General features: G+C 41.9%; 1 long non-coding RNA gene across 1 annotated transcript in view; it reads left to right on the forward strand.

Annotated features, from left to right (window-relative positions):
* The window catches only part of LOC132393063 (uncharacterized), a 304,632-nt gene extending 281,203 nt beyond the window's left edge, over positions 1–23,429 (forward strand). Inside the window, exon 4 of the long non-coding RNA XR_009511741.1 lies at positions 21,858–23,429. This is a non-coding gene — a long non-coding RNA (uncharacterized LOC132393063). The remainder of the gene's footprint in view (positions 1–21,857) is intronic.
* Positions 23,430–23,953: the final 524 nt, after the last annotated feature.

Below are 23,953 nucleotides of genomic sequence, written 5' to 3' on the forward strand. Positions count from 1 at the left end.
TTTTTTGACAACTTTAGGAGAATTTTCTTTTTGTGTAATATGATCTTTGACTTTTAAAATCAATTATGGCTGTTTCATCTTTTGCTTTTGAACATTCATTCCTGAATGGAATAAATATTTGTAGTGAACCATGAAATACTTCTTTTAAATCAGAATCAGAATCAGGTTTATTATCACCAGCATGTGACGTAAAATTTGTTAACTTATCAGCAGCAGTTCAATGTAATACATAATATAGCAGAGAAAAATAATAATAATAATAATAATAACAATTAAACAAGTAAATCAATTAGGTATATTGAATAGATTAAAAAAGTGCCAAAACAGAAATATTGTATATTAAAAAAGTGAGGTAGTGTCCAAAGGTTCAATGTCAATTTAGGAATCAGATGGTAGAGGGGAAGAAGCTGAATCACTGAGTGTGTGTCTTCAGGCTTCTGTACCTCCTACCTGATGGTAACAGTGAGAAAAGGGCATGCCCTGGGTGGTTGGGGTCCTTAATAATGGATGTTGCCGAGCAGGTTGTTGCTACGGCACCATTCTACTAGTTGGCATATCTTACTCCTATGGTTGTATTGTCAGCAAATTTATAGATGATATTTGAGCTATGCCTAGCCACACAGTCATGTGTACACTGAGAGCCGAGCAGTGGGCTAAGCACGTACCCCTGAGGTGCGCCAGTGTTGTTCATCAGCGAGGAGGAGATGTTATCACCAATCAGCAGTGATTGTGGTCTTACAGTTAGGAAGTCGATGATCCAATTGCCGAGGGAGGTACAGAGGCCCAGGTTCTGTAACTTCTCAATCAGGATTGTGGGAATGATGCTATTAAATGTTGAGCTATAGTTGATGTGCAGCATCCTCACGTAGGTGTTTGTGCTGTCTAAGTGGTCTAAAGCTGTGTGGAAAGCCACTGAGATTGCGTCTGCTGTTGACCTACTGTGGCAATAGGCAAATTGCAATGGACCCAGGTCCTTGCTGAAGCAGGAGTTCAGTCTAGTCATGACCAACCTCTTAAAGCATTTCATCACTGTCGATGTGAGTGCTACTGGGTGATAGTCATTAAGGCAGCCCACGTTATTCTTCTTAGGCACTGGTGTAATTGTTGCCTATTTGAAGCAACAGGGAACTTCTGCCTCTGTCAGTGAGAGGTTGAAAACGTCCTTGAATACTCCTGTGCGAGTTGGTTGACACAGGTTTTCAGAGCCTTACCAGGCACTCCATTGGGACCTTCCACCTTGCGAGGGTTCACTCTCTTTAAAGACAGACTAACATCGGCCCTGAGACAGAGATCACAGGGTCATCAGGGATCTTCACAGCTGTAGTTGTGTTCTCCCTTTCAAAGTGGGCATAGAAGACATTGAGTTCATCTGGTAGTGAAGCATTGCTGCCATTCATACTATTGGGTTTCGTTTAGTAAGAAGTAATGTCTTGCAGACCCTGACAGAGTTGCCATGCATCTGATGTTGCCTCCAACCTTGTTTGAAATTGTCTCTTCGCGCTTGAAATAGCCCTCCATTTTCTGGTACAGGCCTGGGTTGCTAGACTTGAATGCCACAGATCTGGCTTTCAGCAGACGATGTACCTTCTGGTTCATCCATGGTTTTTGACTTGGGAAATATTTGCCACTGTACCAGAATTTTGTCTTATCAAATTTCCCATTTTACTTTTACCAGTTTATCTCTCATTCCATTGTAATTGCTGCTGTTTAATCTTAAAATGGACAAGTGTATTATCCCTACAGTATTTAAACTCTGCCTAATCATGACCACCCTTCCTTGCATCGTCCTTGTCTATGAAATCATTAACTAACACAGCGTATTACAGGGACAAAAAATCATTTGTGCCCAGGATAGTTCAATGTTATAAGTTTTGTCAAACTATCTGAAATGCATTCTATGAACTCATCTGCCAAACTAATTTCACCCTTTTGATTTTTGCAGTGAATGAGAACTAAAGTCTCCCAGATGATGGTATTACTTCTGCAATAACCTCCTCAAAGATCCTGAATAATCTTCTCCCCAACAGTATGACTGCTGTTAGAAGGCCTAAAATAACTGGCATCAGTAGTTTCTGCCCCAAGTTATGTCTCATTAACCACCACCCACCCGCGTTCTGGATTTAATTTGGATTTTCTGAGCCAGGATCGTTGTGCTATGTATGTACCACTTCTGTCATGTTGTCTGTTCTTTGAAAACATACTCTTCCCTAGAGCTTTTAGTTCCCAAGCAACCACATCTCAGTAAATGGCAATTAGATCAGAACCATTTATCTCTATTGATGTACTAATTTGCCTAATTATAGATGATTCATACATTCAGCTAAAGTGTCCTTAGATTTAACTTTTCACCATTTTCCATCAATTTGATTGTGTTTACTGATGCATTATTATCGTTAAATTCATTGCTCCTACCTGTCAGATTTTGCTTACCATTACTCAAATTACTGCATTACTCTAGGACCATCATTTTAAACTCATGTCTTTCTCCTCTCTGAACCTATCCCTATTTTTCAGTTTAAAGCTCTCTCTCTCTCACTCTCTCTCGTTTTCTCTCAAGTTGGAGAAACTTGGAATAAAAGCAATGTGGCAGACTGTAACAGCGTAACCATGACTGTTTGTTAGTTTCGCTGTGGGAGGGGTGACATGTCTCTGCCCCTGTTAGTGAGAGAGCGAGCCTGTGGCATGTCGAGCTGGTCGGTGAACGATAGTTTTAGTAGGACTACAGATCATGGTCTCTCTTTGGGGCTTTGCTTGTGCTTGTTTGGTGGGAGGTGAGGCCTGATGCTTCCTGCTGAAATAAGTGGGGCAGGGTTGGTGCTTTGCTGCTGCTTGTGTGAGGGAGGAGGAGAGGGGCTTTCGGTCATTCACTCTTTGCAGTTCTCTTCTGTTTTCGTGGATGTCTGTGAAGAGTAAGAGTTTCAGATTGTATACTGTATACATTCTCTGATATTAAATTGAACCATTGAACCATTGAGTGATTTTTCTTGCAAGAATTCAGGTCATAGCCTAGTTCCAGTGCCTGAGCAGAACAGGTCCCTTCTTCAAAAATAGAGCGTTGTTTACGGGTTGGTCTATTAATGTACACCTGCTCCATTACTTTTATACAGTTTATGATTAGTTTCTGCTTGCACAGAAGGTTGACACCAATTTAAAAGGAAGAAATCTGAATTGGAGTAAGGCATGCAAATCTCAGTACCCTGAGTGCCTCAGAAGAGGCTGCAGTTGACCATACTTTGAAGAGATTTGGTATGTTGTCGAAGACCCTTGCAAATTTCTACAGATGAAAAAGATAGTGTGGAGCTCCGATGCAGAGGACTGAGAAAAAGCTGCAGAGAGTCATAGACTCAGCCAGTTCTATCATGGGCACGAGCCGCCACACCATGGAGGGCAACTTTAAAAGGCGATGCCTCAATCATGTGACATCCATCACCATGCAGGGCATATCCTTTTCTCACTACTGCCACCAACAAGGAGGGACAGGAACTTGAGGATGCATACTCAATGTTTTAGGAGCAGTTTCTTCCTCACTACCATCAGATTTTTGAACAGTCCATGAACCCATGAACACTAGTTCAGTATTTTGCCCTCTTTTGCACTATTTATTTACCTTTTAAAATATTACCTATTGTAACTATAGTACTTTTATGTATTGCAATGCCACAAAACAACACATTTCATGACATATGTCAGTGGAAGTAAACCAGATCCTGATTAATTTCAGAGTAAGTAAGTGGAGGTGAAACCGAATCTCAGGATTGGATATCCAGTCCCCTCCACACCTCCATCCTCCACCAGGAAGGCCTCAAAGCTCTCCGATTCTTTCTGGTTACGACCCAACCAGTTCCCCTCCATCCAGTGAAACTTATCCTCACTCTAAATAATTTCTTCTTTGGCTCCTCCGGCTTCCTTCAAACTAAAGGGGTAGCCATGGGCACTTGCATGGACCCCAGCTACGCCTGCCTGTTCGTTGGCTATATGGAACAGTCTGGTGATCATCCCGCACTTTTCCTATGCTACGTCGATGACTGCATTAAATAAAGAGCACTTGAAATAATGTCCACAATTAACTAGGAATCCAAGGGCATATCAGGCATTTACTGACCTGTTAGTTTAACCTTCATTGTGGAGCCATTTTTAAAACAATAATACAGGAAGAAGTTCAAGCTGGTAAAAGAGAACCCATCTCGATTTGTTAAATACAAATTTTGGCTGAATCATTTGCAGAAGCAACAGGAGAGCTTAATGAAAGGGATATGGAATATGAAAACTATCTTCTGGAAGGTTTATATGAAGTTCGATTCAAAGGACTGCTTAGCAGTATTGAGGATCATAGAATTAAAGAGTTTGGCAGCATGGAAAGGAAAATGATTTTTTAATCAGAAAGCAGGGTTAGTATTAAGTGCTTATTTCTCAAATTTGAAGATGTAGAAAATGGTTTTTGATTATATTTTTGATTATGTTAATTAGCAAGCCCATTATCAGTCCAGAGTAAAATTTCCCAGTCTTTAATGTCTAGAGGAATATTTGTGCAGGAATGACGTGCTATGATGAAGAGATGAATGTATAACGACTGAGAGGACATTCATTGGTTACAGTATAATGACTGAGAGGACATTCATTAGTTACAGTATAACGACTGAGAGGACGTTCATTGGTTACAGTATAAAGACTGAGAGGACATTCATTGTTTACAGTATAACGACTGAGAGGACATTCATTGGTTACAGTATAACGACTGAGAGGACATTCATTGGTTACAGTATAATGACTGAGAGGACATTCATTGGTTACAGTATTCATTGCTCTCACTGCTATTTGTTTTCAATTTGCTGCAGATGCTTTGTAAAAGTTGGCACTGTTCTGTAACAGACTTCTTCTCTAGAGCCTCAAGAAACAGAACTCATAAAATTATGTAGGATTTACAGTGTGGAAAACACCATTTATGTTTCGTGCTCACTTTTTTATGTGCTATTTTCAGGCAGTTCTGTGAGTGACTGCAAATATGTTTGGTGGTATTATAACAGGTGTTACCTTCTGGTAAAAATGAAGAACCTAAATTTTATCCTTGACCCTCTACCTGAGTGATACACTTTGCAATCTGGTTAAATTATTTGCCATTTGCAATTATATTTCTGATGACAAATACTATTCCCCACTTCCAGCAGAAGGTGAAAAACCTCTGGGTTTCACTGCCTCAGAGGAGGCCAGATAATCAGAGGCGTGTAAGTAGGTGGTAAAAAGTAGATAGCAAAGGGAATTAAGGTCTATGGGGAACTCGCACAGAAGAAGAGTTAAAATCTGGGATAGAATGTCCAAGATTATGCTAAATGGCAGGTCAGACCTGAGAGATTATGTGGCCTACTCCCATTACTATTTTCATCCATTATAAACAGTTAATATGCATATATGTACACAAAGGCCTTTGTTTATTAATATGAAAACATTATGAATAGGTATCAAAGTGGTCTTACATTGAAATTTCAATTGTAATTCTCAGTATTGGAAGCATTATTCTGCAGATGATTTATACTAGGATGATTATATTGAAAGTAATTTCCGCTTGCATAATTACTGCAGTCATGAATTATCTTCAAGTCATTGCTATACAAAATATGAAAATTATGTGATGTAAGAAGTACAGACTTGGGCATAAAATAATCTTTATAATCATAATTTTGTTTTCATATAGTATCAGATGTGTTCTTAAACAAAAACTCTACTTTGACCATTTGCAAGATTTAATAGCAAATCTACATTTAAACGGTGTTTTTTTAAATGAGATGTTACATGATTCATTTGTAATAGGAGATTATCTTCTGCAATCTATAGGGAAGAAGCAACATTGCTAACAATAGGAATTGCTGGAATGGATATAATTATCTATTTTTTTTTAAACCATGCAATAATAGAGTTTTAGCATTTTATATAAACATTACCTTATATAAATATAAGTTAGAAATGCCAAATAAATTACAATGCCAGTTTTCATACAATAAATCAATACAGAATCTTCTTGCACTGTGATCATTGAAATACTTCCTAAAACTGTTAAATGAATTTCAAAAAGTTTAGGCCTCAACTTTAGATCACATAAACTCCGGTAAAATGGATGTCAATATGCGCTTATACTCTGTTAATGAAGTGGCAAAACACATTGGTGGTATGTGTTGTGTATTTAATAAGTCAGTTATATTTGAGTAATCTTGTACGTATGTTGTTGACACAGTGGTGACAAGAAAACAACCTCTCCCTCAGTGTTGCAAAAACAAAGGAGTTGGTTGTGGACTACGGGAGGAATGGAGACAGGCTAATCCCTACTGACAGCAATGGATCTGGGGTTGAGAGGGTGAACAGCTCTAAGTTCCTCACCATAAACATCACTGAGGACCTCACATAGTCGGTACACACCAGTTGTGTGGTGAAAAAGGCACAATAGTGTCTCTTTCACCTCAGACATTGAGGAAGTTTGGTATGGGCCCCCAAATTCTAAGAACTTTCTACAGGGGGACAATTGAGAGCATCCTGACTGGCTGCATCACTGCCTGGTATGGGAACTGTACTGCAGGACTCTGCAGAGAGTGGTGTGGACAGCCCAGCGCATCTGAAGTTGTGAACTTTCCATGATTCAGAACATTTACAAGGACAGGTGTGCAATTTGGGCCCGTGGGATCATTGGGGACCCGAGTCACTCCAATCACAATCTATTCCAGCTGCTACCATCTGGGAAACTGTACCACAGCAGAAAAGCCAGGACCAACGGGCTCCGGGACAGCTTCTTCCACCAGGCCATTGGACTGACGACCTCACACTGATTTGAGTGTATATCTATGTTACACTGACTGTTCTATTTATTATAAATTACTATGATTGCACATTTAGATGGAGACGTAATGTAGACTTTCACCCCTCATGTATGTGAAGGATGTAAGAAATAAAGTCAGTTCAATTGACTAAGTATTCTTTGTGTAAATAATTCATTATGCATTATATGTATAAATACGTGAACTGTACCTCATGATGTGTGCGCATCTCGCTTAGAAGTAAAGACAAAGTTAGACTCGCATTTTGGAATTTCTGTCTTTTCCTTTAAGTTAGTTTAATATTTTGGAGTTACAAAACATAACAGTATGAATCACGCCACAGGGCAGTTTAGGAATCATGGCAGCATGTATGCTGGAAGTATCCAAGCGAGCAGTTTCCAACACCATTCTCATTTAGCACTGATTTGTCATCACCCCTACCAAGCTGCGCTGGGATGACCCAGATAACACCATGTGTTAAACACATGTGGGAAACATAACATTTGGAAGTAGGAGGAACCCTTCCTTACTTCTATCTCCATCTGCAATGTTTAAAAGGACCTCAAAGACTTTCATGTGTGAAAGTGATCAGGTAGGTTGGAGCTTTCCTTATAGACAAAGGATCATGGGATAGGTTTACCCATAACAACTACAAGGGGTTTCATGTGTCAGTTTGTGGAAGATATGCACGATCAATCTCAGGAAAATGGAGAACAGATACCTTTCTCTGCTTTCCACAGGGATCATTCCCTCCATGACTGCCTGGTCCACACATCCCTCCCCACAGATCTCCCACCTGGCACTTATCCCTGCAAGCCTAAGTGCTACACCTGTCCCTACACCTCCTCTCTTACCACCATTCAGGGCCCCAAACAGTCCTTCCAGGTGAGGCAGCACTTCACTTGTGAGTCTGTTGGGGTAATCTATTGCATCCAGTGCTCCCGGTGTGTCCTCCTCTACATCGGCGAGACCCGACGCAGATTGGGGGACCGCTTCATCGAGCACCTCCGCTCCGTCCACCACAACAGTCAGGATCTCTCGGTTGCCACCCACTTCAACTCTGCTTCACATTCCCATTCGGATATGTCCAGACATGGCCTCCTCTACTGCCATGATGAGGCCAAACTCAGGTTGGAGGAGCAACACCTCATATACCGTCTGGGTAGTCTCCAGCCCCTTGATATGAACATCGAATTCTCCAACTTCCAGTAATTCCCTCCCTCTCCCTTCCCCCATACCATTTCACTCTGCCTCCTCCTCCAGCTGCCTATCACCTCTCTCATGACTCTGCCCTCTTCTACTACCCATAGTGCTTTCCCCTTACATTCCTCCTTCACCTCTCCTGCCTATGTCCTCCCTGCTTCCCCTCCCCCACCCCTTCATCTTTCCCCTTACTGGTTTTTCACCTGGCATCTACCAGCCTTCTCCTTCCCACCCTCCCCTCACCTTCTTTATAGGGCCCCTGCCCCCTCCCTCTTCAATCCTGATGAAGGGTCTCGGCCTGAAATGTTGACTTTTTGTTTCCATGGTTGCTGCCTGACCTGCTGAGTTCCTCTAGCGTGTTGTGTGTGTTGCTTTGACCACAACATCTGCAATGTACTTTGTGTTTACCTTTCTTTCATATCCTTATGATTGTTTGTGTTCGTGATTCATGTCAGTTCAGTGGGTCCTGCAGTAGCTTGCATGGAAACAGATTGCTGCCCAAGTTCATGGCTCCGTTCTCCACTGAGGTGTCCACAGACAAGTGCAAAATGCATTTATAATGCAATACGTGAATTTACCATGAAAAGAATGGGAATCCATTACTGGATGTTCAAGCAAAGTCTGGATGATCTTTGGGATGCAATTGCAATATAACAAATGAAGATCCCTGGTCTTGATATCACTTTCTGTATCCCTACACATCTTCAATGGTTCGGTCGTTCCAGTGAGTGTATACAGTGTACAACCTGAAACTCTTACTCTTTGCAGACATCCACAAAACAGAAGGGGAAAAAAACCCAAAGAATGAATGACAGAAAACGTTCTTAGTCATGCTGAGTCCTTACCTGAGTATGTTCAGCAAGATGCTTGGGAGGAGCAGAGGAGAAAGTGTCCTCTCTGTAACTGCAGTGATAGGTCAGTGAGAATCCCTTACTTACAATTAGGAACTTGAATGGCACCAACAGGATTCAGCAATGCCTTCAGGAATGGGCAAATTAGTGGCAAGTGACAGAGGTGGTATGTTTGAAAGTGGCAGGGTGTCACAACAGCAAGAGTTGCAGCTTAAGAGCTTCACTGGATGGGGCTCAATCCTGATCCTTGGTGCTGCCTGTGTGGAGTAGGTATATCCCAAAAAGATGCCAGGCTGTAAATTAAATGGATGTCTGGTAAGGGAAGTCGGGTCCAGTTACTTAACGGAGTCAACAGTTATGGGATAAGGCGGAATTCTGCAACTTGGACTAAAAGACTGGATCATTTAAAGAGTAGCATTTGTGGGAAGGAAGGATATACAGAAGCCCATGGCATTCCAACTCTGTCACGCCCCCTCCTCCACCTCCACTTTGATCAGCCAGCTGATCTGTCCGAGGAAGGAAAAGAAGATAAGAACTTTCAGAGTTGCATTTCAGTAATTAAATGTTGTGTTTCAGAAACTATGACTGACAAATGAAAGTGCTTGTTCGGTTAACTACGGAACTCCTTAGGAGATGTTGCAGTAATCTGGTCACAGCTAAACAGGTAAGAAAGCAGTAGATTTCATCGAAGTGGCTGAATCCAAGAACAAACATTGCTTTGGAGTGGGGATCTAAAATGGAGACCCAGTAGCTAAGAGAAGAGTAAAGGAGAACATAGCTACAGCTCAAGAGGTCAGGCAACAGTACAAACTAGAGTGAAACTTAGGGAAGGTGCGGTAGGGAGGAAACCCAGGGAGAGGTGATAGTACATTACTTTTCAAGGATTCATCACATGATGCTGACAGTTCTGGTTCACCTTACAAAAAACCATGATAGAGACACTAGAGCTCTGGGTGCTTGAGTGGGTTTGGGATCACAGAATGCCGTAGTTATTGAGTTTGAGTTTGCAGAATCAGAGGCTGACGTATAGAAGGGCAGTGTCAATTCACAGCGATCCATGTTGGGGGCAAAATTGGCCTAAAGTCAATACAGATTGCAGGAATGTTACAGCAGACACAGGAAAAGCCGGGCTATGATGGATGCTTACGGAAACAAATCACAGGCATGGAGCAGATGAAAGGCATGTAAAGGAATGCAACCATGATTTCCACCTTTCTCATATGTCTGTTTGGCACTGCTTAGGGAGCTTCAGACTGAAAACACACATGTAGTTCATGGAGAAAGCAACAAAACCAATGGTCCAACACCTTCCATTGATAATCTGAACAAGCAGAGCACAATGGTTCATCGCAGTGTGTTGCAGACTCAATGCCAGCCCAGTAGGTGGAGGCTTCTGCTGGAACTGAGACCAAGAAGGCAAAGCAGAGCAGATCCACTGCAAAGATTCAAAAAGGAACAAACCAGGGAGACACTTAGTTTGGGCATTGGAAGTAAGAATGTTAGGAAGCAAAGCAATGTGAATCTGAAGGAAGGGTAAAGGGTATGAAAGTTCAAAGCAAATTTGTTATATGAGTACATATATGTCATCATACACAACCTTGAGATTTATTTTCTTGCGAGCGTTCACAGTAAATATATATATGAGAAACACAACAGAATCAATGAAAGACCCCCTCCCCAACCAAATTGCAAAAGACAACAAAACCGTGCAGATATAAAAAGAAATAATAACAATAATAATAAATAAGTAAGCAATAAATATCAAGAACATGAGATGAAGCGTACTTGAAAGTGAATCCATTGGTTGCGGGAACAGTTCAGTGATGGGGTGAGTGAAGTTATCCCCTCTGGTTCAAGAGCCTGTTGCTTGAGGGGTAGTAACTGTTCCTGAACCAGGTGGTGTGAATCAGGAGACTGCTGTACCTTCTTCCTGATGGCAGCAGTGAGAAGAGAGCATGTCCTGGGTGGTGGGGGTTTCTGATGATGGGCGCTGCTTTCCTGCAACAATAGACTTCGTAGATAGCTCAGTTGTGGGGAGGACTTTACCTGTGATGGACTGGGCCGTATCCATTACGTATCCTGGTATGTTTCCAAGCCAGGCCATGATGCAACCAGTCAATATACTCTCACCATACAACTGTGGAAGTTTTAGATGACATGAAGGATCTTTGCAAACACCTAAGAAAGTATAGGCGTTCCCATGCTTCCTTTGTCACAGCACTTTTTGTGGACGGATTCTCTAAAATAATAACACCAATAAGTTTGGAGTTGCTGACCCTCTCAAGCTCTGTTCCTCTGATGAGGACTGGCTCATGGACCTCCGGTTTCTTCCTCCTATATCAATAATCAGCACCTTGGTCTTGATGACATTGAGTGAGAGGTTGTTGTTATGACACCACTCAGCCATATTTTCAGTCTCTCTCCTATATCCCTATTTGTTGCCACCTATGATTTGGTCATTAGGGTCCTGTTGGAGTCCATGATCTACAGCTACAACTCAAACAATGGCTCTCCAGGGGCAGCGGGTTCTCATTCTCGGACTCGACCTGTAGCCTGGTGTTTCGATAACCTCCAGGTGTGGCCTGGAAGATGTGCCTTCGTGGACAGTTTATCACTGATGTCGCCGACTGAAGCATCGGGATAGCAGGAGGAGTGCGCCTCTGTCCGAAGGCCCCTGCATTCCAGCAATCTCTCTCTCTCTCTCTCTCTCTCTCTCGATGGTGAGTGACAGTCTGTTGGCCCCCGAGTTGGGGGACTTGGACAAGCGAAGCAGCAGGTTCTAACACTGTAGCAGTGAACTGCAGCAGTGATATCTCTCTTTCCTTTGCTAGTGAGAGAGAGCCTGTCTGAGATGTGGAAGAGTTGGGATGGACTGCTGGTTTTCGTTGGACTTGAGATCATGGTCTCTTTGGGGGTTTCGCTTTTGCTTGCATGGTGGGGGTCGGTGCTTTTTCTGAAGCAAGTGGGGGTAGTGTTGATGCTTTTGCTACTGCTTGTGTGTGGGAAGGAAGAGGGGAACTTCAGGGTTCTAATGTCTCTCTCATTCATTCTTTGTCTTTTTCTGTGAAGAGAGAACATTTCAGTTTGTATCTTGAAAACATTCTCTGATATTAAATTGAATCATTGAAATTGACAGTGATGTCAACAGCAAACTTAAAAATGGCATTGGAGCTGTGCTTAGTGTCACAGTCATAAGTGTAAAGTGAGTAGAGCAGGGGGCCAAGCACACAGCCTTGCAGTGCACCTGCACAGATGGAAGTTGTGGAGGAGATGTTGCCAATCTGGATGGACTTTCCAATACTGGGTATTAGAAGAAACCAAGGTAGAGACAGCAAGAAGATGCTGATCTAGATCACATAAAATGGTGTGTTCAAAGTTACAAAGATAATCGTATGAATGCCATGATTACAGAGAAAGATGTAAAACCAAATACGTATGATACCTTTTTTGAATCATGAATGCACAAATAAACATCAAAGATGTTACATACAGTTTGCAATAATAAGCAAAAACAAAGCAGAAAGTGCCAGAAATTCTGAATAGTTTAGGCAGTATCTGTGGGAAGGGAACTAGAGTGTAAGGCCTGCACAGGCAGGCACCTCCCAGTCTCCACCCAGCTAACAGGAATCACCTGCTACTTGTTTCCAACTCATCACTTGCAGCCTATTTAAACCCAGCTCTCAGCCACAGTCCTTGTTCACTTATTTGAACCAGCCAGCCTCAACCATTTGCTCTTAACCTTCACTTACATTACTGCCTGTGAGTTTAGTATCTGTTCTCACTTATCTTGTGGCCCCTTGTTATCTTGCAGTTGAGTATTAAAGTCATTGTTCAATGCTGAATCATCTCCACTGCTCTGCGTTTGCACCAAGCCTCCTCTACATTTCTTGATACTGTTGACATTACAGGTCAAAGACCCTTCATTGGAACAGAGGGAATGAACATGGAGACCAAGAAATCAGGTGATTAACAAGTAACCAAATTTATAACTACAGATAAAAAAAATTAACAAATTCAATAACTTCATAGGTGGAAATATGTTTTCTTAAAGGGGAAATGGTGTAGGCTTGTGTTAGATAAGATGAATCTTCAGACCCGTTGAGAGTTACTGCCTACAATAAAGAGTTTTCTGTTTATAACTCTCCTCTCTTTATTTCCATATGCCAGTAGCAAAGTAAAGGAGTTTGCATACACTACAGCCTCTAGATGAAGTCCCATCCCACCTGGTCTTTGCTATTGTTGCTGGGTTGAGCCTATTGGCCATATTCCAGGTTGTATCTTTGAGTTCAAGTTTCATTGTCATTTAACTATGTATGAAAACCCATGAAAGCAGCCAAATGAGATAGTGTTACTCCGGGGCCAAGGTGCAAAACACAATAGCAACAGTTATACACAACACAAGGCATATATACGGTATCAGTAAAATACTCACACACAAGCAATATAGTCCAAGACCCTCAGTCTGCGAATGTTGCAGCGGTCTGCAGATGAACACAGTACACTTCTGTCGAGCGAACACTCGGGGCAGCATGGACTCCATCTTGGACGCCGCACCACACCGACTCCCAATGTCTCTCTCCTGGGTGTCTTCACCACCAGAGCTATTACAGATCAAGAAGGCAGCCCTCTAGAATCTTCACAAGCACAATAATTAAAAAATCTTTAACTCATCATCTGTTTGTGGTGTTCACGACCCTTGTGTAAATTATAGAGTTAGCAGCAACAATTCTTATGCTGCCTATCATCTCATTGACTGCTCAGCCAAGTTCATGACTGCAAGGCCCAAGCAAATAATCATTCCAAACGTTAATTGTACTTCTAATGGAGAAAAATATTATATGATCTTTGACTAATCTTCCTTTGCTTTGTTTGTGTGATCAGGAATGTGTGTCATAAAATGTAGACATGAAGGTTAGAGTAGTGACGGAGGCTTGCCATCGTATATGTTGGATTTGATTGACAGGGGTTGTTATTTTAATGGTGGATGCATTTTGTAAGTGGTGCAGTAATTGACAGCTGAGATTTATGCACTGACCCTCATCTTTGTTTTAACTAGTCCCTTGGAATTGAGGGTGTCTGGCTTCCAGCCTGGTTCTGCCGGTTCTGAAATTACTGATGATGCTCTTATCAGACCCACATGTTACCACAGGCAGAGCAGGATTTGCCTGATGGCATAGGAGTGTGGGTAACTTGTGAAATGGTTCACTGCTTCTCATTGTTTCTATCATCTGTGTTGTGTTTCTTTGCCTCCTGACACACAGACTCAAAGTCTCAGTGCCACCCCAGATATACCTTCTCCACTTTGAGTCATTAGAGGCCCAGGATTTTTCAGGATTTGGAGGTTCTGAGGCCATCCTAGTCTTTTCTTTTAGCCAGCTATCAGAAGGATAGGCAGCTGGGCAGAAGGGTGGCTCTATTGATAAAACCTTTAATCAATCAAATCAAATCTTTATAAAGAAGGGACATAGATTTGAAAGATGCAGAATCCTTGTAGATAGAGTTATAAAATGGCAAGCGTAAAAGCAAAGAGAAGACAAGGATGCCTCTTTAGAACAGAGGTGAGGAGGGATTTCTGTAGCCAGAGGGTGGTGAATCTGAGGAATTTATTGCCACTGATGGCAGTGAAGGTCAAGTCATTGGGTATACTTAAAGCGGAGGTTGATAGCTTGTTGATTATGTTACAGGGAGACTGCAGGAGAATTGAGTTGAAAGAGACAATAATTCCGCCATGATAAAATATTGGAGCAGACTTGAAGGAACAAATGGTCTAGTTCTGCTCCTAAATTTATGGTCTGATAGTCTAGTGGTCACCTGGCAATCTCTTGCTACAGGGAAGATTGAAAGAGAGTTTGATGTTGAGATTGAAAATAACATAGTTGTGTTTCTGGAGTCAATTGAATGAATTTAGGGCCTCAGTCCTGGGAGGTTGCCCGGGGAGAGGATGTTGACTTTGGTTTGATTGTACTGCCAATGGATTTGAAGGACTTGTAGGAATGGCATTGATGATGTTTTGGTGCCATTGTTCAAGTGTCACAAGCTTGTAAGGGGGCAGGGATCAGTGTTTCCTGTTAGACCACTTATTTTGTGCCAGGTTTTGAAGGCTTGTTCTTCAAACACTCTTGACCAGTTGCAGTGAGTGTGCTTAGTAAATGTCTTACACAAGCGTGGTCATGAATGGGTGTTCAAAGTTGAGTTTGATGTTCCTAATGGACACTTCATTGTATCATGATAGAGAAAACCTTTCTCCTGCTTTCCACTTTTCCCACCAGTGCATTCAGTGTTATGTTAGAAAATTGATGTGTCTGGTCTCAGCCTTATTCTAAAGACCATTCCCAAGCTTTTGGATTGACTTCAGTCAGGCTTTAAGTAGCCTCCCCCCCACCCCCCCAGAAATACAGTACAGGCTTGTCTTCAATGAGTGCTGACTAGCTTCAACTAGTGTCAACAATTCAGAGGCATTGTACCTTATATAAGAACTATGTATCATGATAATGTATTTCTGTATGCACATCATGAATGGACGTGGGTTGATTGTCATGGTGATTCCACCTAAAATGGAAATCTTTTCAATTTCTCTCCCTTATTTGGCAGCATAATTCATCACCCACAGTGGCACTCCTACCTCATTGAGAATCTCAGCAATATATTCAGCAGAGATTTTGGGAAGGTGTGTCTCATTATGTCATAGAAATATGGTAGGCAGAACAGCAGTGGATAAAATAGATTGACAACTGAGTAAAACAGCTGAGTTGCTGTTGAAAACTAAAACAGAATCAGAAACAATTCTAAACTCTCAGTGTGTCCCTTGTTACCTACTGTCTTACTATCTTGAAAACAAAGTAGACAATAAATATTACATGCTGTGATTTATGATGTATAATGTATTGTGTTGCTATAAATTACAGAAGTAATCTTTCTGTCAAGTCAATGACATAAAATACCCTATGTGCTTCACCTGGTGGACATGCTCATCTTCTCATTCATGACTCCGAGGTAACTAATTGTTTTTTAAATCCGGCAAACAGCAATCTGTTCTGGCTGTCAAGACTCTTAGCTTGTTTCTGTCTCAGAGACATTCATTACAAGTCAGTTACACCTTTTGCATTTTTTTGATTTTATGAAGCTGCCTTCTGCAATCATAGGCACCAATGTTAGTTTTCCAAGTTGTTATTAATTTTGAGCATAATTAGCTCTGCATCTTAGCAGCGGTTTGCTTCAGATTTTAGAGCCAAACACGTGGAATATAGGTGTTGTTCCTGAGTGAGTTGGAAAAAGAGGGAGGCTGTGCCTGGAAATGAAAGAAGCAGCACTCACAATAGCTTGTGCTTTGTACTAGTGAGATTGCACACAATTTTTAATTTCATTCTTTCGACCTAGAATTGGCAGAAATGTACTAAGTTGTCTGGTCATAGAGCAGAAATGTTCACAAGCCGCCAAGGTTGTTTCAATACACTTTGTGAACATACTTGAAACGTCCTCTTTCTACTTGCTAATATTTAGTGACAGGACAATGTATTTGTTTCGCGAGTCTGGTTATGGGCATGCAAATATCTTGGTCCACCCATTGGACTACTGAGTGTATTTGGGTGCAAGAGATACAGCAGGTGATGCAAATCTTGAGCAGCATACAAAAACAATGCTGGAGGAACTCAAGCTGGTCAGGCAGCATCTATGGAAGGAAATAAACGGTGGATGTTTTGGGTCCCGACCCATCATCAGGAAGAGCTGAGAAAGGGGCTCAGCCTGAAATGCTGACTGTTTATCTCCCTCAAAAGATGCTGCCTGATCTGCTGAGTTCCTCTAGCATGTTGTGAGTGTACTTAGGACCTCATTGCTGGGAATCCTGGCCTTGGAGAAGATGCTGACATTGGTTCTCTTATCCTGCCAATGGATTTGGAAACATTTCTGGAGACAATATTGGTAAAATGCCTCTAGTACTTTGAATTAGCTGCATAGGTAGTCAATATCTTATACAGGAGGACGCAGATCTCTGCTGCTTGGTAGATCAAGAGCTTTGTGCAGAATTTGAGGTCCTACTCATAAAATTATTTTATCCAGTTGGTTCGAGACAGTGTTGGTGTAGTAAAGGTAAAGACTCTTAAAGAATGGGAATGGGTTCACGTCTTCAGGGTCTGATTGTGAACCTTTGTTCTGGGGGCCAGTGTTGTAGAGTGGGGTCACATTATTAGATAGGCTCTGTTTCAGTAAGGATAACTGTAGTTCCACTTCCTCATTCACTAAGCAATATGAGTCGAGGATTACTTAGAAAATGCAGGTACGCAAGCATCACTTGGAGGACAACTGAGGTTGGGGTGACATTGGTTGAGTAGTTCCCTATTTGTCCTGTTCATTAGTTCCAGCAGAAACATTGGAGATAAGGTTCATTACAATGAGAAGTATTGAGAAAAATCATGAAGTGATGATGCAGCTTTGCTTGATAACAGTCTACATTGAGAGTGGGTCTGTTGTAGAGCTGATGGTTAAGATCATGGCTTGCATGTGTTGTGTAGCAGGAGTAGTTTGGAGCCCACTTTAATAATAAAGTATTATTCTCCTTAAAGTCCTCCTTAACTAATGAAATCAAATGTTTTTATAAGGACAAAAGGGACATTTTCTATGGCCAATGCTGCTCTTTGCATTTCTCTTGATATTTAATGCAGGTGTCCATACCTAAAATGGATGGAATCTGCACTTCATTTTAGAGAGCTGCCCTTTAGCTACTTGGAGGAGACAATTGAGGATTCTGGAAGACAGCAGGGAGATCCCTCAAGATTTACTGTAATTAGATTTGTGTTCTTTCTTGAAGATAGTCATAGTTACAGTGTCTTTGAGGTCTCCAGAATGTTGTCCCCTTCCCACTGTGTTTCCAGAGACAAGCACAAGGCTTCATAGCTGCAGTACGTGCTGAGCACAGCCACTGGAATCCATTAGAATGTGTCATTATTTGGATAAGAGAGCATGAGGAAATCAGCATCACAGTACTATGACCTTTCCATGGACCATCTCCTTTATCTCCATCAGTCTGAGTGGGAGATAAGGTGGGATTAAAAAAAAGAAGAGGGGGTGGGAGTAAAGAGTAGGGAGAGAAGTGGGGGAGAAGGATAGGAGGGAAGAGGTTGCAAGGAAAAGAAATAGGGTGAAGGGAAAGGGGGAATGAGGAGGACAAACAGAAATTTGAACAGGGAGATAAGAAGGAGGAGGAGGAAATGAGAGAAGGATCCTGAGGGGAGTAGAGGAGGAAGTCATTGCATCTAACAGTTAATCCATAAATTTTGTACTAAGAACGAGAATTCAGAAATACAGGAACTGCCAGTACCTTGCCAGTGAGGCAAAATAACTCCTACCATGGCAAGCTCCTATCATAACCATTGTTGGAGTTATTCTGACCACCCAGTTCGCCCTGAAGGCATGACATGAGAGCAGAAAAGTATACTATAGATAAATACTTAGGAAAGTCCTTAGTTTGCATGTCATAGATTCACTTTCAGCTTCACCACTTGAGTCACCTCTCCTTGAGTGATCTTTCATAGTTGCATTAACTTAATCACATTTCTCTATACATTTTCAAATTACTTCTGAATGCCCTTCTTAACACCAAAGGAGTGCTGGTACATGCTATTGACAGGTGATATCAGTGGGCTGGGGTAGGGAGGTCTGGACTATAATGATGTGTATTCTACATCCTTGCATTTTATTGATATTCTGTATGGATTTGTTGACTTGTGCGTACGAGGACTGGGTAGCAAACTGCATTGCCCCAGCAGGGGCAGGGTGATGGGCATCGGGACTCTTAACACGTGAATGTGATCTTGAGTGTGACTGTTGGTAATCTGGCTTTGCACCTTGACCCCATAGTATGCTGTTTCATTTGGCTATATTTATGAGTGTTCATATATGGTTAAGTGACAATTAAACTTGAATTGTTTAATAGTTTAATGGAGTGAGTTTGAAAAAATCTCTAAGCACTGTATGAAAACCATTTATTCATTCTTGTCCCATTTGATGCATCTTTAGTCATCTTAATCCTTTCTTCTCCTTGATCCTGATTACTAGATTCCACTTTTATATGCTTCTGTTTACTGGAGTTTAATGCTCCCCCTTGACTCTCCTATTTAATGTTTACACAATGAATATGATTGGATTGGTGGCGAGGCAGCCTTGATTAGTGGAATATGCCCATAAGAGCAAACAACTTATGCCATCTTTCTTGATGCTTCTACACCTGTCACTCACTAATCTAACAAGACAATTTCTCTTCCTTGACAAAAGAGGGAAAGGACATTTATTATTATATACAGCAGGAAGTTGGCAGATGCTGGAAATCCAAAGTAACACACACAAAATGCCGCAGGAACTCAACAGGTCAGGTAGTATCTACGGAAATGAATAAACGGTCAACGTTGGGGATGAGACCCTTCTACAGGACTGGAAAGGAAGGCGGAAGGCACCAGAATAAAAATGGTTGAGGGTGGGGGGGAAAGAGAAGGAGGATCTTTAGAAGGTGATAGGTGGGTGGGAAACATAAAGGGCTGGAGACGAAGGAATCTGATAGGACAGGAGAGTGGACCATTGGAGAAGGGTACATATTGTATGCCGGGCAGTCAAATGGTTGAACACCAGGCAGCAAGGCCACCATTATTATTTGCATCTGAGTGGCAAATTGAGTACTAGGTGCTCGGAAGAGGACAATAAAACAACACATTACCTTACGGATTTGGTTCAAAACCAATCTGTAATAACAAATAGAAATTAAACTGACAAAATCTTCATCATCAGAAGTTCAACAACGTATTCCATCACTAGGAAACAAGAGTGGATTGGATTCACTAGCTGATTGCAGAGGGACAACAGAACAAAACTCTGTTGTTAAGGTGATCAATGGCCCTGTTGATTTTCACCCGATGCAAAAGTGTAGCCATGCCCTTTGAAATGAGAACATTTAGATCTTGCATCTGACTTCCCATTTTACTGGTGTTTATGATTCAACATGTAGCCATGTCACTTACCTTGCACCAGAAAAATGGCAATTACCAGATGAGGCCGGGCTGTACCGCATTTGTGCAGATGGACTGAACTCCTCATGATGAGGAGCCTTCTATGAAATAGATCCACTAATTGCTGCATGATAACTAAAACAAAAAATGTAGGAAGACAGCAAGTTGTGGGTGTTGAAACTTCATCAGCCTGAAGCATTAATTGCTTTTCTTAACACAGATCCTGGTCGATCTGTGTGTTTCCAGCAGTTTCTGTTTTAATTTCAATTTCTACCATCTGTGGTTTCTTTGTTTCACCATATGAACAGTTTATCCAATAGGTCATAATGCCAACAGCAGCAGATTCACAAAAGGATCTTAGTTGTTCCAACTCTTCCTTGACTTCTATGACTGAAATTAAGATTGTTGTCTTTTATAGAGAGATTCTGCTTACCTGCTGATTAGTTGCTCTATTTTCCATTGTTGAAGTGCCAGAAGTTCAATGACAAGTATTTTGAGACATGTTCAGGGTGTGAATGCTTATGCAAATCTGTTGTGATACATTGTAATCAATCACATCTTGATAATATTAAAATCAATTGTATTAGAAACCCCAAAGTGAGTATCCATGAATGTTAACAAATTCGGATAAATAATGGGAACAAATTAATAAAAGATCAAGTAGGTTGTGATTATGAAAAAATAAATTCTAAAGCTAGAATCATCCCAGAACAGTTTGTGCTTTGCTGTAAGTGTGGCTTAAGCTGATTATACACTGCCGGTGAAGGTCATGAAGAAGTTCTGTCCCTAACTCTTTCTTCTGTCTCCAGAATACACCTGGAGGCATGCTTCTGACCTCTACTCATTGCTAACTGGTAAGAGAGTAGCTAGAGAAAGGGTAGGCCCACTCAAGGACAAAGGAGGAAATTTATGCCAGGATGTAAATGAGGGTGCAAAATAACTACAGGCAGTCTCTGGGTTACATACGAGTTCCGTTCCTGAGTCCGTCTTTAAGTTGGATTTGTACATAAATCGGAACAAGTACATCCGGTATTATTTAGTGTCAGTTAGTCAAATGTTTGTCTTAGTATATAGTATATATTTTACCTTTCTATGCATATAAAACACTTAAGAAACATACATATTCCAATAATTAAACCACTGCATTGCTTAGTAATAATTGTAGCTTTCATCGGGGCAGGGCCTTTCACATGCTCCATTATTCTCACTTTATCCTCTATCCTTTAAAATTGTTCTGATTGTTGACCAACTGTAGCCTAATGCTTTTCCAATGACTGATGCGTTTCACCTCTTTCCAAACGCTTTATTATTTCCGCTTTATTTTCAATCGCAATCGCTCCCCATCAAAGGAACAGAAACACCACAGGCGGCGGGTCCTGAGGTCCACTGGGTCCTAAGGACCACTGCACTGAATACCCCGGATTCAAAACTCCATCGCACTGAGACAGGCTAAATGGGACAAGTAGGGGCTGTGCTGGGTTTGGGTATTTGATCCTCCACAGTATTCTGTGTGGGAATTTAAACTGGAGGTGGCAGTGTTTTTTTACAAGGTTGAGTTGCGAGCTCGATATCAACCCGGCACAGGTGGTACGGGAGTCACTGAATCGACATCAACCTGGCACGGGAGCGGTCTGTCACTAAATTGAACTCGGGAACCTCCGTTCTCTAGCCCAGTGCTGCGCGCACCAGCCAACCGGAAAGGGGGGGGGGCATGGGGTCAGGGTGAATCTTACTAAGAAAAAATTTAAGCCAAATACAAAGTTAAACACTCAACACAGTGTCAATGGCAATGACTTAAAATGGCAGACGGCGTTGTCCTTCCTCGGTTCGTAAGTACAAGTTGTCCGTAAATCGGATGTTCGTAACTCGGGGACGATCTGTACTTTGTGCTGACAGAGTGTGGTGACTCCTACAGATCCATTCATTACTTCTAATGTAATCATTGCACTCTTTTAAATTTAAATTCCGTCTCTAAGAATTACTAATAATGTTCATTTAAATTTTCTTAGAGGTTTGCCCAGCTTCTGAGCTCCAGATTCTGATCTACTACCTGAGTCGCGACCAAATGAAAGCGACCAGCAAGGCCCTGGATGGGCCCGTCCACATGAAGCTTGCGCAGGATGAAGAACCAACACCACAGAGCCCTTGCTACTGGGACCCAGTCAGCAGGACAGCCTGGACCTCTGATCTGCCTGGACACCTGAACGCTGCAGGTGGGTTTGGCCAAGGCCCAACCCACAGGAGGCCTGCACTGTAGGTGTAGCGTGAGCCAAGTCCTGAGGCCTGATCCACAGAGGCAGTAGGGATCAGGGCCTGATTCCCAACCTGATATGAGTCCAGTTGCCAGAGCATCTCTGGATCGAATGCTCTCTCAGCTTCGACCTTTGCTTCCCACCTGCTTAAAGGCCAGTATCATCCTAAGAGAAACAAGACAGCATGTCTTAGTGATCACGACACTGTGCCTCCAACATCTATCAACATGAATGCTTTGAGAAGCTGGATGTGAGATGCATCAATACATGTGGTAGAAATGGTTAAAACTAACGTATGATGGGATACTTGACCATTCTGAAATGGTCGAGATGATAACCGCAGTACCAGAAAATCCAATTAATAAGATACCAGTCCCCTGGAACCAGGAGGAAGGATGAGTCTGGGGGTAAATTATGAGCCCTGATAACAGGGAACAAGGAGGACTGTTAGACTTGCGGAGAGAATAATTGACATGTCTTTTAAGTGATTGATCATGTACTGACTGTGGGATGCCAAACAAAATTATGTGAAGTTGTTTGTCTTGCTGTATAAATATAAGCTTTGTACAACCTAAAAATCAGAGTTCTGGTGGCGGTGGAGACTGCTGCAGACTCTTCATGATATCATGTTAATAAACTCTTAAAACGAAACTTGAAGCCACTCTGGTGTTCTTAGTTAGTGTTTCCATGACAATATGTTATTCCCGATGACCTCGATACACCGCAATTTGCCTACCTTTGAAACTGGTCTACAGCAGACACCGTCTCCCTGGCCCTACAGTCATCTCTCGAGCAACTGCACAGGAAAGGCATCTACATCAGGTAATGGTCTATTGATTACAGCTCCACCTTCTATAATTCCAAGCAAACTCATCACTAAACTCTGGAACATGGGAATCATTACAATCTCTGCTTTTGGATTCTTGACTTCCTGACCAACAGACCACAGTTTGTAAGGATAGGCAACAACTCCTCCAGCATGATGTTTCTAAATCTTGGTGCTCCACAAGGTTGCTTCCTCAAGCCTCTACTCTGCTCCCTGCACACTCATGATTGCATGGGCAGATTCTAACTCTTACTTGGAAAGGCATGGAATTATTAGGGACAGTCAAGATACTTAGTGCAGGGGAGATCTTGCCTCACAAACTTGATTGAGATTTTCCGTGGTGAGGCATCTGGAAAGAAGTGGATCCACAGGCAGACACAGCATGGATTCAGCAACGGCAGGCCCTGTTTGACAAACTTACTGGAGTACTTTGAGGATATAATGAGCGCAGTGGACAGAGGGGAACAGACGGACGTTATTTACTTGGATTTCCAGAAGGTGTTTGATAAGGTGCCACATAGAATATTTGTCCATAAAATAAGGATTCATAGAGTTGGGGTGATGTATTAGCATAGATAGAGGATTGCTTAACCAATAGAAAGTAGGGTTGGGATACATGGGTGTTACTCTGGTTGGCAATCGGTGGTGAGTAGAGTGCCGTAGGACTCAGTGCTGGGCCTGCAACTGTTCTCAATATACATTAACGATCTGGAAGGGGGACCAAGTGCAGTGTATCTAAGTTTGCTGATGATACTAAATAGAGTGGAAAAGCAAATTGTGTAGAAGGTATGGAGAGTGTGCAGAGAGATATAGACAGGTTAAGTGAGTGGGCAAGGGTCTGGCAGATGGAGTACAATGTTGGTAAATGCTAAGTCATCCTTTTTAGAAGAAAAACCGGAAAATCAGATTATTATTTAAATAGTAAAATATAGCAGCATGCTGCTGCGCAGAAGGACTTGGGAGTGCTTGTGCATGGATCGTCATAGGTTGGTTTGCAGGTGCAACAGGCTGTCAAGAAGGCAAATGG

Source organism: Hypanus sabinus, chromosome 4, assembly GCF_030144855.1.
Source record: "Hypanus sabinus isolate sHypSab1 chromosome 4, sHypSab1.hap1, whole genome shotgun sequence".
NCBI lineage: Eukaryota > Metazoa > Chordata > Chondrichthyes > Myliobatiformes > Dasyatidae > Hypanus > Hypanus sabinus.